The sequence below is a fragment of the Chiloscyllium punctatum genome, chromosome 7 (genome assembly GCF_047496795.1).
Source record: "Chiloscyllium punctatum isolate Juve2018m chromosome 7, sChiPun1.3, whole genome shotgun sequence".
NCBI classification, from domain to species: Eukaryota; Metazoa; Chordata; class Chondrichthyes; order Orectolobiformes; family Hemiscylliidae; genus Chiloscyllium; species Chiloscyllium punctatum.
Window position 1 is genome coordinate 24,039,806 of NC_092745.1, and position 14,013 is coordinate 24,053,818.

A 14,013-nucleotide genomic window follows, 5' to 3' on the forward strand; every position below is an offset into this window, starting at 1 on the left:
CCTGTATATTCAGAACAAGGAAGAATACATCTCAAATAAAAGCGTAGATGGCAATTAATTGGACTTGCATTCCCTTTCACCACAACAGCTAGAATGTGGGGGGATATACAGAGTAAGTTTTGCTGACCAGGTCAGAAAGCAATTACCTCCACATATCTTGACTCACAAGCCTATCTTTCTTTCTGTGGGTTTTATTTTGAAGCGCCGATCCTTTCCGTAGGAGATGAAGATGATTACTGCTCCACCACAGGATCACAGTGGGGCCAGAGACCCGATCGAGCTGCTCAGAAGAGTTCGTGTTTGCCGAGAATCACTGAAACTGAGATTGATGACACGTAGACACGGTGTAACAGCTGCAAACACATGTGGAGGGTTTTGGGACGGATTCGGACCCACCCTGGGAAAAAGACTGGATCCTAAGACTGGGGATTAAGTGTTCAGGAAGAGGATTGGAGTATGGGGCTCAGAACGATATTAGCCAAATCGAATGGCGGAGCAGACTAGATATTCTGAAGGCGCTAACCGTCCTCCTATGTCTTCCAATCTCTGGCCATCTGGTATCTAAGGAAATTTTAGAGACTGGGAAAATGTTTGGAGAGGAAGCAATAAATGTGAAGCTGAATATAAAGTTTGAAGTCAGGACAAGTTCAATAAAAAGGAAGTTTGTAGAAAGGCAGAGGAACATGGAGATGGAAAAAGAAGTGTCACCAGTCCCGAAATCTCATTCGGTTTTCATTTTCAAGATGCGACCGGACCTGCTGAGAATTTCCAGCAATTTCATTTTGTTGATTCTGAAACAGAAGATGGGAGTCATCCTGGACCAATCAGCTCTTCCATGTTCTAGGAATATTTGACTTACCCGTTTGATCAGATCACGTTTGTCCCACACTGAAACCTCAGAATCCTTCCCCATCCCCACCCTCGTTACTGGCAATAAACTGTTCATTACATAAACTTACATGAGCACACACAAGAACAATTGCAAAACGTTCAGGGAGAGCTCCGTTCCGTTCCATCAGCACATTCTGAATCAGTTAATTGTTGTTCAGGGCCCATGAGACATTAAGCCGTCTCTGTCAGACCACGAATAAATGGCCATTCGCGTTCTGTGTCTTTGAATACTTTGGAGAGTGCACGGATGTAGTGGAATCTCACGTTTTGAAATGGACATCATTCATAGTATTTTCAGCTGCACTGATAAAGTTGACTCTGGCGCTTCCAGTGAAGTGCAGACAGTTTTCACTCAGAAACCGGCATGTGATCAAAGCAGGAGGACATATGTGTCAATGAAAGAAACACGAATGCTCCACCAGCGTTGGTTTGCAATTCTGCATGTGGAACGAAGAGCTGGAACTCGATTAAACAGTGAAAACGACTATTATGGGGCTTGGACGCACGACTCTGATTAAACACCTCACATTTCATCGCACTGAGATATCCAGGCTTGCCACACGACGAATTAGTTTGCTATTTTATACTGAGCACAATTCACCTGGCACAGCAATTTGCAAAGATCCAGATCATTCCTTCCAATCACAAAGAACATAATTTACATCTTTCACTTTTGTTATTTCTTCAAAACATTACAATCTATTTAGCACTTGTCCCGGCATTTAAGATTCAACCCGAATATTTTCATACGGAGTGATTTCCAGTCACTCTGGCAGACAGTAAATCAGTCGGAATGTTACCTTAGGAAACCCAATCATTTCCGTTTACAATGTTGGGAATTTCCCATCTGCTGACGAGACAGAGTCCTCACAATCAACATTTTCTTCGTTCTTCCTGCCTAAAACGTTTACCACTTCTTATTTTCAAGACAGGAGTTTTGTTTAAAGCACGTTCCAAGCACAGGAACAACCTTCCAATCTCCTGAAGCCGTTTCCAATTTAAAATGGAAGTTTTGTTCCTTTCCCACGGGAAGAGCAGTTAATGAGAAAGGAGCATCCACGAGCTGTGTCCCAGGGTTTGGCAGGAAGCCCTGATTGAAGCTGCAGTGGCCGCTTTGAGTTGGCATGGGGGGATTGGAGAACATGGTGTCGTATTCTGCTGTGTGTAACCGTCTTACTCCCTGTGGATTCGGGGTGAATCATGGAGGAGTTTTCGGAACAACGCTGCCTTCCAGTCTCTGGCCATCTGCTATCTAAGGAAATAGAAACAGTTATTTGTTCAGTTCGAAGTCCTGGGCAATGTGAAAGATGGAACAGGTCTGATACAAAATTGGAGACTGGGAAAATTGTTGGAGAGGAAGTAATAAAAGAGAAGCTGAATATAAAGTTGGAAGTCAGGAGACATTCAATAAAAAGGAAGAGTGTGCAAAAGCAGGTGGAGATGGACATGGAAAAGAAGTGCCACTAGTCCTGAAGTCTTAAATCGATTTATATTTCCAAGATGCTACCAGACCTGCTGAGATTTTCCAGTAATTTCATTTGTTGATTCTGAAACAGAAGATGGCAGTGATCCTGGACCAAACAGCTCTCCCGTGCTCTGGGTATGTTTGACTTACTGTGTCTATGTCCCACACTGAAACCTCACGATCCTGCCGCACCTCCATTCTCGTTACTGACAATATATGTTCATTACGTTAAACACAGGAAGAACAATTGCAAAACGTTGAGGGAGAGTACCCTTCGGTTTCCATCAGAACCATCTGAATCACTGAAAATTGGTTCAGGAGCCATGTGACATTGATCCGTCTCTGTCAGACCCCTCGCAAGTGGCCTTTCGCTTTCCGTGCCTTTGAACACTTTGGGTGGTGCACGGTTGGTTTGGAACCTCACGTTTTCAAACGGACATCATTCATTGTATTTTCGGCTGCACTGATAAAGTTGTCTCTGGCGCCTCCAGTAAAATGGAAACAGTGTTCACTCAGAAACCGACGTGTGATCAAAAGCAGGCGGACAGATGTGTCAATGAAAGCAGCAAGAATACTGCACGTGGAACGACGAGCCGGAATTGTATTAAGCAGTGAAAGCGCCCATTGTGAGGCTTGCACCCACCACCCTCAGATTAAGCATCTCCCACTGCACCGACTGAGCTAACCAAGCACGGTGCACCTCGCAAATTTGAAATTGGCGTAATTTAAGAAGAAAGACCAAAAAAAAATGTACAGACAAGGAACAGGCCCTTCATCCATTCAATCCTGAGCCGATCCAAATCTACTGTTTAAACCTGTCACCCAATTCCTAAGCATCTGTATCCCTCTGCTCCCCACCTACTCAGGCATCTGTCCAGACGCCTCTTAAGTGTATCTACCGTGATTACCTCTCCCGTCTCTGCTGGGAACGCGTTCCAGACACCCACCATCCGCTGTGTCAAGTCGTTGCTGCGTGTATCCCTCTTAAAGTTTTTACCTCTCACCTTGAAAGCGTGACCTCTCGATATTTAATCCTTCAACCTGGGAAATAAAACTTTCCTCTATCTACCCTGTCTGTACCCTACATGATTTTGCAAACCTCAAAACGGTCTCCCTCAAACTCCTTTTTTCTAATGAAAACAAACCTAACCTACTCAACCTCTCTTCCTAGATTGCACCTCCCATACGAGGCAACATCTGCTTAAACCTTTTACACCCCCTCTCCAAAGCGTCCATATCCTTTTGGTAATGTGGCGACCAGAAATTTACACAGTATTCTAAGTGTGGCCAGACCAATGTATTGTTCAATTTTAAAAAGGCTTGCCAGCCATTTTATTCAATACCCCATCCAATGAAGCCAAGCATACTATATGCCTGCTTGACTACTCTATCCACCTGTGCAGCAAACTTCAGTGTATAATGTACCTGCACTCACAGACCTCTCTGTCCATCAACTTTTTATTTTCCCCAAAGCTCTTCCGTTTTTTGTATAACCCCATCTAGAATGAGACTGACCGAAATGCGTCACCTCACATTTGTCTGTTTTGAACTCCAGCTGCCACTTTTCTGCCCAACTTTCCAGTATATCTATATCCTCCTGTATTCTTTAACAGTCACTTATAATTTCTGCTTTTTCCAGAAATCTTCGAGTCATCTGCAAACTTTCTGATCATTGCAACAGTGCTCTCTTCCAGATCATTTAAGTATATCACCAACAACAGTGGCCGCAACACTGACCCCTGCAGAGCACTACTGGTCATCTTTCTCAATTTCCAGAAACTCCATTCAACTGCCACTCTCTGTCTCCTATTGCTCAACTAATTCTTTATTCACCAGTCTAGAACACCCTGCACATCACGTTACTTTACGTTCTGTATTTGGTTACCATGGGGAACCTTATCTAACTCCTTACTGTAGTGCATGTATATGACATCAACAGCCTTTCCTTCATCTATCAGCTTGGGCACTTCCCCGCAAAACTCTATGCCTCTCACTGATATGCACATTATTTTCTAAATATGAATAGATCCAATCTCTCAGTACCTTCTCCAGCAACTTTCCCAACACTGATGTTGGGCCCATTGTTCTGTAGTTATCCGGAATATCCCTCTTATCCTTCCTGTACAGGGGAAAATATGAGCAACGTTCCAGTCGGCCAGAACCTCACCTGTGCCGAAGGATGCCACGAAGATATCTGTCAGGGGCCCAGCTATTGCCTCTCTCACATCACCCAGGAACCAGGAATAGATCCCATCCATTCCTGGGGATTTGTCCACATTAATTACCCCTATCCTGCCCAACACAGCTTCCCTAGTTATGTCAACATGATCCAGACTAATCAAATGTCTTACTCTAGACTCAACATTCATCATGTTCCTCTCTTCAGTGAACACTGATGCAAAATAATCATTCAGAATCATATCCACTCTCTCAGATTCGACATACAGCCTTCCTTAATTTTCCTTTAGTGGAACAATCCTTTCTCTGGTTACCTGCTTGCTTCTTATATATGAATAATAGGCTTTAAGATTCTCCTTAATTGTGCTATGGTGAGGTTGTTTCATGACACCTTTTAACCCCCTTGATTCCTCGTTTAAGACTTTTCCTACTCTTCACATGTTCCTCCAGGGACCATTATGTTGTTAGCTGCCGAGGCATTATGTATGCTTCCCTTTTCTTCTTGGCGAGTCGTGCAATTGTCCTGTCATCAACAGTTCACGAATATTGCCTTTCGAAACCTTTGCCTTCAACGGGACATGCCTATCCTGCACTATATTTAAACTATCTTTGAATGCCTGCCACATATGAACTGTGGACCTTCCTACAAATAGCTGTGTCCAATCCACATTTCCGACCTCCTGCATAATATTGATATAATTAGCTTTGGCCTAGTTTAGTACTCTTTCCTGAGGACCACTCTCATCTTTGTCAATGAGTATTCTAAAACTTACAGAATATTGGACACTTCCCAAAGAAATCACCCACAGCAATTGCTATCACCAGCCCTGGCTTATTCCCCAATATCAGTTCCAATATGGCCTATTCCCTCGTCGGACTCTTGATATACCGCTCCAGAAAACTCAACTGGAGGTTTCTTACAAATGGTATCCCATCCAGACCTCTGACGCTAAGAGTATCCCGGTCAATGTTGGGAACACGGAAATCTCCAATCAACACTAAATTATTGCCTCTACGTCTTTCCATGATCTGTTTAAATATTTTTTCTTACACCTCACGCTCACTGTAATACAGCCCCAAAAATCTAACCTCACCCTTCTTATTTCACTTCTCCATCCATAGTGTCTCACGACCCAAGCCCTATATGGTGTCCTCCTTTCGCACAGCCATGATATCATCCGTGACCAGCAATGCCACTCCTTCCCCTTTTACTTCCCTCCCTGTCCCGTCTGAAGCGTCTATATCCTAGAACATTTGGTTGCCAACCATGACCTTCCTTCAACTAAATCTCTGTGATCGCAATAACGTCATATTCCCAGGCACCAACCTAAGCCCTAAGTTCATCTGTCTATACTCCATGCATTAAAGTAGATGCATTTCAGGACACCAGTTCTTTTGCATTCATCTGCTCTCTGCCTACTCTTCCCATTATTAATGCTATCTTCCAGATTCTTAGCGTTTCCACTTTCCACTTCACTGTCGACTTATTTACTCTTGTGGTTCCCAGCCCCCTGCCACATTATTATAAAACGTCCCCAACAGCAGCAGCAGAAACTCCCGAAAGGACATTCGTTCCCGTCTGGTTCAGATGTAGATCGTCAATTTTCTTATAGTCCCACATTCCCAAGAACTGGTCACAAAATCCAACAAATTTCAAACCCGCCCTGCAGCACCATTCCTCAACTCACGTGTTCACCGTGCCGTTTTTTAATTCAAATCTACGCTGGCAGTCACACGGCACCAGCAGTAATCCTGAGATTACTACCTTTGAGGTCCTCCTCTTTAATTTCTCTCCTAGCTCCCTGAATTCTCCCTGCAGGTCCTCATCTCGTTTTTCTTTCGTTGGTGCCTGTATGCACTAAGACAACTGGCTGTTCATGATCCCCTTTTCGAATGCTCTTCAGCCGATGGGCGACATCCCTGGCCTGAGCACCTGGGAGGCAACATAACTCTCCAGAATTGCTGATACTCCACAGTGAGTCCACCCGCAGCTCCAGAGTGGCCACGCGGCCAAACAAGTGCTGCAGCTGGACACACTTCTTGCAAGTGTAAGTTTAGAAAACCTTTACAAGGATTTGCAAGGTTTGCACTGCTTGGACATGAGAACGAAACTGAATTGGCTTCTTCAGATTCCCAGGAGCTTCAGTGCATCGATATGGCCTCACAGAAGCGTATAAAATCATGAGGAAGACAGACAGAGTAAATAGTTAGGGAGAACTTCTTCACAAGACACGCGAGTTCAAATCTACATAGCAAATGTTTAATGTGAGGGAGGAAAAATTTTAAAAGGGATGTGAGGGACACATGTTTTTCACACAGAACTTTTGTGTGTGTGGAATGAATTGCCACATTTAGTGGCAGAGTCTGGTGCACTCACAACATTTCAAAGGCATCTGAATGGGTGTATAGACGGGAAGACCTCGGAGAGATAAGGCACAAATATTGGCAGATATGTATGGATTAATTTCGGTTATCTATTCAGCAAGGGCAAGTTGGATCGCGGGATTTGTTTCCATGCTCGACAAGTCTGAGATGCTCCAGCCACCGGCAACGGTTTGAATAAACCATTTGCAAAAACAAAACGCATGATGTTTGTAACTCAGCCAGCGAGTTTGGCTATTTTGTTTGGAGGGTGGATGAGCCCAACCGATCCAGAGATGAAGGTTTTCCAGATATTTGCTGCCAATGACCATTCTTCTTGTCACTTTCCCAAGTTCGCCATCAAAGATTTTAGCTGAAGAAAAATACCTCACATATCGCATTACCCACTTTGCTCTCCAGCGAATACAAAAACTGACAGCTCTTATCGTCGAACGGACTCAAAACTGAAAATGCAGTACCATGATCAGACACACCGAAGCTTAAGTGCTGTTTGTGAGGCACTGTGAGTCGTCTCTGACATGAACTACTCGCACAAATAATAGCGAGGCAATTCCAAACTTACTGGAGATTGAGTGTATTGCCAAGTCCCAGAAAGTGCTCAAGTATCATAAAACAAAACACAACAACGAACCATTAAAAGTGAACATTTCCAATTATATCCTGATTAAATTAGCCCATCAATGCGCCGGTGCCCCCATCTGATCGAGAGAGCTAATCACCTTTCTCCCTCACCAGGACAGTAATGAAGGAAATGAAAGTATAGCAACGTTTCACATCGCGATTGCCCACCTTTTCGCCACAGCATCAAAGAATGGCGAATAGATTCAATGCAGGATCTTCTTTCGAAATAACAGTGAAATAACTATGTCTATTCACTTTCAGAGTAAACGGGGAACAACACAAGTTGTCTGGAATATGAATAACCAACATAAACTACTTTGGTCCCAGATTCTACTGATGCACAGACTTTATTATGAAAAGGTACCTTGGGTGATCACCCTACACCCAGAAATCTTCTGGCTGCCTTCTGTTTGCCCTGTCACATTAAACCTGTGCTGCTCTAGTCGAATTTGTAGTTCTTGCCATTTGTCCGTATTGCCACTAGGGATAGCTGGGTCGTGGCAACTCGTGAATGCCACTCAAATTCTTTGCCAAAATTGGATAGTCCCGCAACGTGATTCGCAGTGCACGAACTTTGCAATGAGGATATGCCACGCGGCAAGTTAAAAAGCACGCTTCCATTTATTAAAGTGAGTTTCTGGGAAATGACAGCCAGCTTCCTCCTTACACTCGGAATTATGACAACACATAAACCAACAGCCTCTCTCAGAGACAAGTGACCAATGCCCATCTTGTCCCGGACAAACATAGTTGACAAGATTGCACGCAGGGACTGCACAGAAAACTATAGAGGAGAAGCAGACAGACGACCATCGAGCTGCATTCATGCAGTTCAGTTACCCTGTAAACCCCATGCACAGCTGTTCCTTGTCGGTACACACAGAGTGTCTCTGACTCCGGGACTTGGAGCTCGGAATATATGACCGTCTGCAGCACTGGTTGCTTCCTTGTGTGAGGTAACTCCCGATGAAACATATGTAAAACACGATAGCTCATTGAGAAATACGTCCAAAATACTACCCAAGAGACGTATTTCTGTTGTGTTTCTGGTCCTGTTCCTGACATGACCTCCAGCATTGTACTTATTGTGTGCTTCCTGACGGTTCGGTACATGCTTCCGTGATCGCATTGTGTGCAGTAATCTGCGTTTTCGCTGCAATTACGTGTGTTTGAAACCCAGGACCACCGGCCTCTGTTTTGTTTTCCTCTTCTCGTGCGCAATTGCAACACAGTAAACGATCAATTAATATTGGGAAATGTCATACATCGGCGTGTGAAAAGCCCAGTTTCTGTGGCAATTATGCAATGGTTAGAGATTAATTTGATTCAGGAGATAAGGATGGAAAGTGATTTGGGTAGAGATGAGGAACATTGAGGAAAGTGGAAACCAGCCGGTGTAGCTTACAAGAACACTAACAGTAACCACAGTGCATAAAAAAAAACATACAGGAAAAAAATACCGCCTGTGAATGATAAAAGAAGGCAAGAATTATGGGAGAAATTCATTTTCATTCTTCCTCTCCCGTTTGAATTGTAAGAAACTTTGAAGAAAAACAATCGAAAAGTTATATATGCCCCATCGAACAACGTGCGCTGTACCTTGGTCATTGATTACTGTAGATTAGAATACTTACAATGTGGAAACAGGCCCTTCGGCCCAGCAACTCCACACCGACCCGCCCCAGCACAAATGCATTCCTCTCATTTAACCCCGTCAATTTATCACGGCCATTTCATCCAACCGATACATTTCTGGACTGTGGGAGAAAACCAGAGCAAGCGCACGCAGCCACAGGGAGAATGTGCAAACTGAACACATTCAATTGCTTGAGACGGGAATTGACCCTGACTCTGTGGCATTGTGAAACAGCAGCAGCGCTCACGATGGTGTCAGCGTGAGATGGGACTTATTTGCCGTCTTTAATTGGGAAAAATCTCTGTCATTGTGAGCATCTGGAAAGACCAGTTCCTTCGCCAGAAAAAGAAATGAATATGTCATTAACCTTTGATTGTTTCATGTTCAAGAATACTCAGTCAATAGCTCCCTTGATTACCTCTCCTGGTCATGTTCGCAAAGAAATCTAGCAAATTGCCAAGTGTGCTTTTCCTTTCAATAAATAATTTTGACTCAGTTTGCCTACAAATATCTTTTCCTAACTTTGTGCTATTCTTCTTTTACATTGGTGTCTCGCACCATACAAATGACAGCAAAGGTATGAATGGAGATGGAAGCATTTAACTCATCAAGTCAGCGGAAGCTTTCAATGAGATCACGGTTGATTTTGTTAATGCTCAACACCGCCATCTGTAGTCATGGCCAAGCGATTAAGGCGGTGGTTTAACAATTCATTGGGGTTTCCCCACGTCGGTTCGAATCCTACTGACTACGTTATGAATGCTTTCCAGCTGGAAATATTTCTAGATAAAGTTCAGAAAGCCTACTTTGCAAACTAGGCCTGCAATTTGATTAGATTTGGGAAACTCGAGTGCTTCATCAGAAATGCTCCACGTTTGAAACATTATCTCTGTTTCTCTTTCGACATACACTGCTCGACCCATCGGGTTTCTGCAGTTGTTATTGAACGTCCTGAACTGATCTGAGACATTGAAAGAATTCTCGCGAAAGAATACGTGAGGAATAAAAACTTCATCTGGACTCTGGGACAATGAGAAACTCTGGAACACTCAAGGCAATATCCAAGTATTGACTAGGATCACTACAGTACGAGTACTATCGATGGGTCAGTTTTTGTCCAGTGTGTGCGGGAGGGCTTCCTGACACAGTGTGTAGACATGCCTTCAAGGGAAGAAGCTACTTTCGATTTAGTACTGGGTAACGACCCTGGCCAGGTTTTAGATTTGGAAGTAGGTGAGCACTTTGGAAACAGCGATCACAATTCTCTCAGGTTTACTTTCATGATGGAAAGGGATGGGTGTACTCCACGGAGCAAGAGTTTCAGCTGGTGGAAGGGAAATCACGATGCAATGTGGCAAGATTTAGAAAGCCTAGAACGGGGTAGGAAACTGGAGGGGGTGAGCACATTAAAAATGTGGAGCTTATTCAAGGAAAAGCTCCTGTGTGTCCTAGATAAGTATGTACCTGTCAGGCAGGGAGGAAGTTATAGAACGCGTGAGCCATGGTTTACTAAGGAAGTGGAATCCCTGGTCAAGAAGAACAAGAAGTCTTATGTTAGGACAAAACGTGTAAACTCAGTTCGAGCGCTCGAGGTTTCCAACGACATCAGGAAAGACCTAAAAAGAGAGCTGAGAAGAGCCAGGAGGAGACATGAGAAGTTGTTGGCAGATACGATCAGGGATAACCCTAAGGCTTTCCATAGGTATGTCAGCAATAAAAGAATGACGAGAGTTAAATTTGGGACAATCAAGGATAATAGTGGGAAGTCGTTTGTGGAGTCAGTGGAGATAGAGGAAGCACTAAATAAATATTTTTCGACAGAGTTGGCTCTAGATAATGAAAATGTTGGCGAGGAAGATACAGAGATACTTGCGTCTAGACTAGAAGAGATTGCTATTCACAAGGAAGAGATATTAGAAATACTGCAGAGTGTGAAATAGATAAGTCAGCTGGGCCGGATGGGATCTATCTGATGTTGTTTAGCAAATGCACTGCAGGATGGTACAAATCAAGCTGATGCTAACAATGGCTCGTTTTGAGCCGTTAATTTGCAGTGAAGTGGCGGCGCAAATAAAAGGTGTCTCGCAGCTCGTCTAATTCCACATCCTGAGCTCGAAATGACCAGATGTCTCTCGCTGAGTTTCGGCAGGGTCTTGCTTAGACGACACCATGACACGTTTTCACTGGAGTGGATCATGAAATCGAGTCGTGACTGTGAATAAAACGATGGACACTTCCAGCAGAGAAGGAGGCGACCCTGAAGCAGGCAGCTGAGGACAAATGTTTCTCCTTTGCCAGTGAAAGGCACTGCTTCGCAAATTGGAAACTTCGAAGTGAAGCAGTGTTGGTGATTATCTTCGCTGCTTGTTCACCTTTTCAATTCTGATTCCGTGAAAGTCAATGACATTACATATCGACATTCTGCCAGTAGTGAGCGTGTCTCTTGGGCCAGTGGCGTAATGGATAACGCGTCTGACTTCGGATTGGAAGATTGTAGCTTCAGAATCCTACCTGGCTCATGGGGGCTTTCTCACTTTAACTGTGGTCGACGTTGACGCTCCCCACTGAAGTCCTGTCGGGACGTCGCTTCTGTGCTTTTGCATTTGTCCTATTGTCCATTTCAAACTCCAGCTCACCACAACGGACACCTCTGTCGGTTTGGGTGTCTTTCTGAATGTGAAAATGAGCATGAGTTCCTCAAAAGAGTTACAAGTCGTTGTGAAAGTGACATACATCTGCCCCATTATTGTGCCATTTAAGAACACAGGATAAAGGCATTGACATTTGCCCTGGGAACATTAGAACTCATGAGACTTTGGGTCAAAGTTGGAAACTGCGACTGGAATAGATGGCCCTCTGATTAGCCGCAATGCACACAGGCGGATTGGCCTTTTCCCACTTTGTATATCTTCGTGGACAAGTTGAAAATAATCTGCAACGAAGATGTTCAGAAAGGGTGTTTTATTTACACCAAATACGATAGTATCTATCGCCTTGTCTTGTTATTTACTTGTGAGGTTTCGGTACTCTCAGCACCGTGGCCCGGATCGTATCCCCGCTCATGGAATGGTTGTATTGTTCAGCTAACATATCGGTGTACCAGTACTTCTGCCGATTTTCCGATGCTAGCAGGTCATTGGTTTTGTCCAAAACATTATGAATGTTAACATAATACAAATAGCTGCAGTTGCTGGAAATCTGAGCCAAAAACGAAAATTGTTTGCGGAACGCAGAAAGACTATCAACAGGAACATCGACTTTCCTGCTCCTCGGATGCTGCTGTGCTTTTCCAGCATTTTCTGATCTAAAGTCAGGTTTTCAGCATCTGCAGTCCTCACTTTTGCCTAGTTCCTTCAGTGTCGCTGGTTCCCAATTCAAGAACTCCATCTCTAGCGGTTTCATGTCCGTACCTCCATGCTGTGGAGTTGAAGAGTGAAGAAAAGTAACTCACCCCCTCCATCTCTGGGGTAATTAGGGGCTGAAAGTGAATCGTATCACATTGAAGTATATCTACAAGCGACTTAATCTCTGTCTTTTATTGGGAACCATCTCTTTAATTGTTACCATCAGGAAAGACCATTTTGTTCGCTAAAAAAAGAAATGAATATGTCACTAACCTTTGTTTGTTTCATGTCCAAGAATACTCAGATCAATAGCTCCCTTGATTACCTCTGCTGGTCATGTTCGCAAAGAGATCTAGCAAATTGCCAAGTGTGATTTTCCTTTCAATAAATAATTTTGACTCAATTTGGCTGCAAATATCTTTTCCTAACTTTGTGCTTTTCTTCTTTTACATTGGTGTCTCGCACCTTACAAATGACAGCAAAGGTATGAATGGAGATGGAAACATTTAACTCAAGTCAGCGGCAGCTTTCAATGAGATCACGGCTGATTTGGTCAATGCTCAGCGCGTGGTGCTGTCTGTAGTCATGGCTGAGTGGTTAAGGCGACGGATTAGAAATCCATTGGGGTTTCCCCACGTAGGTTCGAATCCTGCTGACTACATCATGAATGCTCTTCTGCTGAAACAATCCAAAGTTCAGGAGGACCGATTTGCAAACCAGGCCTGTAATTTGATTAGACTTGAGAAACTCGAGTTCTTCATCAGAAATGTTGCACATTTAAAACATTATCTCTGTTTCTCTTTCCAGATACACTGGTCGACACATCGGGTTTCTGCAGTTGTTGTTGAACGTCCTGAGCAGAAGTGCCTGCTTTTCATTAGCTTCCTTTCATCCCTTGTCCTCTGTTCTCTGACTCTGGTCATTGGCAACACTTGCTCCTGCTCGTCAGAGTGCTCATTCCCCACCTCTCCCTCTCCCATCATTACAAACAACCGCAGGAAATTTCCACTTAACCATCTTTGTTCCAAAGTGAAACTCACCAGCCTAGGAACTCTCTCCACGAAACGGGACTACTCATGCCTGGACATGGTGCAAGCCAGAGGATTGTTAAGAGATACTGTGACAATATTGTCAGTTGACAGTTGGAAAAATATTTAGGGAGCAAACCATATAATTTAGGCTCCAGCTTTGGAAATCTTGAGAAACTCTTTGGGAAATGGAATCAGAGGAGAATGAAGAAGTGTAAATTGTCAGTCCGAGTTGGGGAAGGGCCGTTGACTCTGATGTTCTCGGCACAGGAACTGATCTGAGACATTGAAGGAATTCTCGCTCCCATATGTGAGGAATACAAATTTCATCTGGACTGTGGGGAAATGAAAAACTCTGGAACACTCAAGACAATATCCAAATATTGACTGAGATCGCTACAGTACGAGTACTATAGATGGGTTAGTTTTTGTCCAGTGTGTGCGGGAGGGCTTCCTGACACAGTGTGT

The 14,013-nt window shown here is 43.8% G+C and overlaps 1 non-coding gene across 1 annotated transcript; it reads left to right on the top strand.

Annotated features, from left to right (window-relative positions):
• Positions 1-13,096: 13,096 nt before the first annotated feature.
• trnas-aga (transfer RNA serine (anticodon AGA)) lies at positions 13,097-13,178 on the top strand. The gene has a single exon. It is a non-coding gene; the product is annotated as a tRNA-Ser (tRNA).
• Positions 13,179-14,013: the final 835 nt, after the last annotated feature.